Source organism: Dioscorea cayenensis, chromosome 14 (genome assembly GCF_009730915.1).
Source record: "Dioscorea cayenensis subsp. rotundata cultivar TDr96_F1 chromosome 14, TDr96_F1_v2_PseudoChromosome.rev07_lg8_w22 25.fasta, whole genome shotgun sequence".
Classification (NCBI taxonomy): domain Eukaryota; kingdom Viridiplantae; phylum Streptophyta; class Magnoliopsida; order Dioscoreales; family Dioscoreaceae; genus Dioscorea; species Dioscorea cayenensis.
Window position 1 is genome coordinate 16,116,318 of NC_052484.1, and position 5,479 is coordinate 16,121,796.

The 5,479-nt window shown below is 45.2% G+C and overlaps 1 non-coding gene across 1 annotated transcript; it reads left to right on the plus strand.

The window, feature by feature from the left end:
- The first annotated feature begins 4,726 nt into the window (after positions 1–4,726).
- LOC120276553 lies at positions 4,727–4,833 on the plus strand. Its single transcript, XR_005541270.1, has one exon. It is a non-coding gene; the product is annotated as a small nucleolar RNA R71 (small nucleolar RNA).
- The last annotated feature ends 646 nt before the right edge of the window (positions 4,834–5,479 follow it).

The window sequence follows — 5,479 nt, forward strand, 5'->3', positions numbered from 1 at the left end:
TGTAGGATTGATAAGAAAAGATGATCCTTTAAAATGGGCCCGCGCCTCTTGGTGTTCTGTACAACCGCGCGGGAGTGTGGAAATTACCCACGCCCGTGCTCCTCCACAGGAAAGCTTCACAAGGGCAGGTGCACGCCCCTGTGCACTCTCGGGAAAACACTCACTGCCTCTGAATGCAAATACAAGGGCGTGTGGGAAATACCCACGCCCGTGCGCCCGACCCACAGGGGGTGCCGCACACCCCTGTGGCTTTTCTGTCCACTCGAGAAGAATCGCTAAGTGTTTCACACGCCCGTGTGGAAATTCCGCACGGGCGTGAGCATTCACAAGCCCAACTCACAGGGGCAGTCGCACGCCCCTGTGTCTTCTCGGGATGGAGAGAGCTCATCTACAGAGATCCGCACCGACGTGTGGAAATTACCCACGCTCATGTGTATTTCACAAGTTCGCTCACAGGGGCGAGTCCACGCCCCTGTGTGCTCTCGGGATAGTGTGCCAAGTCTCTGCAGGAAACCACACGCCCATGCGGATATTACCCACAGGCGTGCAAGAATTACAAGGTCGTTCACAGGGGTGAGTCCACGCCCCTGTTCCTTCTCTGGATCAGCTCGTAATACAAAACCACAGGCATGTGTTAATACCACACACCCGTGTATTTTTTCTAGATGCCTTAGAAAACACTGCAGGCTCTGCAAAAAATTTTTGAACATGTTTACACACTCAGAGCCTGCCCTAATATGCAAACTATACCAGTGAGAAACATGATAGATAGCTCAAACAACCAAAACTTCGTCAAATTCACATGAAAACACACGACGAAATTACAAGTCCACAAGAAAATCACAGCAAAAGCATCTACAAATCAAGACACCAACGCTCAACAATTTATTCAAGCAAACACTAAACTACCAAATTAAGAAAACAGTAAACACTTGGGTTGCCTCCCAAGAAGCGCTTGTTTAATGTCACTTAGCTTGACGTACCTTGTCTTACCTCACGGAGGCTCATAGATGAAGGTTGCCCTCTTACCCATAACTTCGAAACATGATGAGCAAAGTCTCTTGAAGGTAGTGGGGAATTATCAGTCTTGGGACCACCTAGCAATGATTCATCCAATTTGTTTGGTTCGCGCACGTCTCCAACAGCCTTGGAGCATTTCCGGTGGCATCTCCTAGCCCTATTCATTGTCCAATCTGGGTCAAACAAACCCTCGTACGGGTCTAGATTGAACATTTCCTACATATATTCATCAACAATCTCCTCAGTAGTGTCTAGAAAATACAAAGTATCATCAAAATCAAGAGAATGCCGCATGGCTTTAGCAAGGCGGTATGTGAGCTTGTCATCTCCAACTCTCAATGTTAACTCTCCGCAGTCCATGTCAATCAATGCTTTGGAAGTCCGCAAGAACGGCCTCCCATGTATCAAGGGTACATCCGCATCCTCATCGACGTCTAGCACCACAAAGTCTACAGGAAATATGTACTTGTCCACCTTGACAAGCACGTCTTCAATGATACCCCTCGGATGTCTCACTGTTCGATCCGCCAATTACAAAGTCATCCGAGTGGGCCTAGGCTCTCCCAAGCCTAGCTTCTGAAAGAAGATGTATGACATGACGTTGATACTGGCCCCTGAGTCCGCCAATGCCATTTCTTCACCCAAATTGCCAATGTTACACGGAATGATGAAACTTCCCGGGTCTTTCATCTTGTTTAGCATATTCTTTTGCAACACTGCCGAGCAAAAAGCATCTAAGATCACTGAAGCACTGTCCTCCAACTTCCTCTTGTTGGTCAACAAATCTTTCAAGAATTTTGCATACTTAGGCATTTAAGCCAATGCCTCAACAAAAGGAATATTGATGTGGAGTTGTTTGAACAAACTAAGGAACTTCTTATACTGTTCATCCCCTTGGTCATTCTTCAATCTAGAGAGATAAGGGATTCTTGGCTTGAAAGATGGGGGTGCCACCTCCTTCTCTTTGCTTGCTCCCTTCTCAACCTCTATAACCTCGAGTGCGTGTTCATTGGGCTTCTCACTCGAAAGCTTACCCTTAACCTCACGACCACTTCTCAAAGTGATCGCCTTCATATGCTCTCTAGGGTTGGTCTCGGTGTTACTCGGCAAGCTTCCTTTTGGCCTTTCCGATAAGGACTTCGCAATCTACCCTACTTGATTTTTAAGATTATGCAAAAAAGCGGTGTAGTTACTGACAAGATCCCCTTGCGTATATCCCGCAAGCGCACGGGTTTGTCGAAGTAATAATCCCGGGTGAGCGGGGTCGAATCCACAGGGAGTAGGGAGTAAAAACACTTAATTTGATTCTTAGCTATGTGGAAGATCAATAGTGATAAGTGTGAAAATGATTCAATTCTCAACAATAAAAGCAACAAGTAAGAGAGCAAAAGTAAAGAAGGGGGTAAGGCAATCGATAAAGATGGGGTACTCGGATAATGCTCCGGCTAGGATAATCATTTCAAATGCAAGAGTCATCTATTATGCTTTATAATCAATGTAATAGTGAGTCGTGGAAATCCTTACATACATAGTCCCAAATCTAAGGTCAACTATACCTAACTCTATACATGTCCTGGAGGAGAAATCGAACAATCTCAATACCTCGCACTCGCATAGAGTTGCAATGAGCTCTAGAGATTCCAAGTGATAAATCTCTTCCTAAATATAGACCTAACCCTTTGGTCCAGGCGGAAGGTCCCTAGCCACAATTAAGCCCTAGATACTAAGATCACCTCAGCGCTTCACTCCATTACCCGCGCAACTAGGCCCCAGCGGAGGTTCATCCCTTAGACCATTCACTCTATTATGGCCACAAAGAACTCAAGGAACGGAGGTAGAATCTATCACGCCGGAGGGGAAAGGGGACGCTCCTGTACCTCTCGACTCACCCTCTCAACCCTCTCCAACCTAGCTTTGTCTAACACTCGTGGTGTGTCACTCACTCACAAGGTTACCAACAAGAACTCTCAACCCTAGTGTCACTCTAGGGGAAATGTTCATAAAATCAAGCATTCAAGGTTGGAACTCACAATAAACATCAATTAATTGAAAGCATAATAAAGAGATTCAATGAAATGAATACATCCTAGGGTTCACAAATACCCAAGTACCCACTAGGGGTTTAGCTCTCCATGGAGCTAAGTACAATCAAAGAAATAGAATGTAAAAGCAATGAATCCATAGAAAAACCCCGTCGATGGTCGTGTCGATGGTCTTGTGGAAAGTCCTCTACTCGTCGTCCAAGGATTCCCTCGTCCGATATAGGATATGCCTCGACGGAAGCTCCCCTACCAACCTTCTTCCTCAGGAATGACGATGTCAGAGCCGTAGAACCTCTGCAAAACCTTGGCCAATACCCCTCAAAACCCTTGCCGAAGCCCTCTCACAAGTTGGGGAAAAGATGGAGAAAAGAATCCCAAAATCGGGGCTGAAATCGGCTTTAAATAGGGCTGGAATCGGGCGACTCCACGGGCGTGGACGCTACACGCGCCCGTGCGGAATTTCCACACGGGCCTGGATAATTTTCACACGCCTGTGTGGATTCTCTGTTTCTCTGATTTCTCGGCCGGCTATGAACAGTGTTGCTACAGTGTATGTTACAGTGTTGCTGCATTTCTCTGCTATAGAACTCGACCTGAATAACTTCCCAATTCCATACTTTCATCAAGGTAACGTAAACGGGCACACGTTTACGTCGTGAATCACTCGCTTCTTCATTGATATACATGTTGGTGGAGCTCTTGTTCTTATGTGCATAAGTCGGAATGCTCGAGTGTGACTGCCTTTGTGCCCCTCCAAATAAATGTGCTCACTCGAATACGAGGAGGTTGGCACACACTCTAGCATCTCACACCTGACCTATGTCTTCGCATTTGAACCTTAGCAAGATTCCCTCCAAAATAGGTGCATTATGATCCACATTGGTCTATTTCCTTCATACTTGGCCTCACAACCCTACCTGCATAAAAGTAACATAAAAACAGACACATATTAGTATAAAAACCTGAGAAAAGTAATGCTTAATCATAAGGAATGAACGCTTCGCATTTATATCTCACAAGCACTTATCAGTTAGGAAATGTAGCTTTAACTGATTGGAACCTTGTATCAGATGATTGCACAAACCTAGTTAAGGCCTTCTCCAAATCGTTCATCCGGGTCTCCAAACTTGAAACTCTGTTTTCTATGTTTGGGGCTTGCTGCTGTTGAAAACCCAGTGAGCCCCATGGCCTTTTGTGGACCTTGGTTACTCCACGAGAAATTGGGATGACTCTTCCAACCCGGATTGTAGGTGTTTCTATATGGGTTTCCTTGATTCCTCATAGCATTACCTATAAAATTGACATTCTCAACCGAAGATGCATCACAAATAGAGATCGGGCAATCGGAGGAAGCATGTCCTCCACCACACCCGGTGCAAGTAGTCACGGCCGCCACTCTATTCGAAGTTAGGAGATCTAACTTCTTACTCAATGATTCCACTTGAGCCGCCAATGAGGTTACTATATCTATCTCATGGAGGCCGGCCACCTTTTTCTTCTCCCTAGCATTCCATAGGTAGCTGTTTAACCCTATTTCTTCAATTAGTTGACAGGCCTCACCAGGGATCTTGCTACCTAAGGTACCTCCTGCTTCCGCATTCAAGAGTTGCCTTCTACTCGAATTTAAACCGTTGTAAAAGATCTGAACAATCATCCACTCCGGGAATCCATGTTTCGGGTACTTTCTCAGGAGCTCCTTAAACCTTTCCCACGTCTCAAATAGAGACTCCAATTCCAATTATCCAAAGGATGAGATCTCATTCCTAAGCTTTGCAGATTTTCCTGGAAGGAAATAACGGGCAAGAAAAGCTTCTACCATCTCCTCCCACGTGGTAATTGATGCTTTAGGTAATAAGTGTAGCCACTGCTTCGCTCTCCCTTTCAAGGAAAATGGGAAGGCTCTCAACTTGATGGCATCATCCATTACCCCGTTTATCTTAAGCATGTCGCACACCTTGAGAAAGTTCTCTATATGACTGTTCGGATCCTCATCGGCCAAACCATTAAATTCTGCGGATTGCTACAACATGTGGATGAATGCTTGCTTCAGCTTGAAGTTCTGAGCTGTAATCGGGGCACACACAATGCTCAATTGTGTCCCTTATACTGAAGGTCTGGCATAATCGGATAATGTCCGCTGCTTTTCATTCTGTTCTGCCAAGTTTTCAGATTCTTCTACTTCCAATTCAGCTAGATTAGACTGTTCTTGCACAGGTTCTTTCCCTTTCCTTCTAAGTGTACGTTCGAGATCGGGATCTCCTTCAATCAATAACGAAGGGTTCCCTTGGGTCATAACCTGGAGGTGCACCAAAAGAATAAAAACAAAATCAGAACGATGATTAAAAAGAAGATATGAAATAGAATGAATGAATAGCTAAAAAAACCAAGTGCAAAATATCTCTAAACGCCTACTCCCC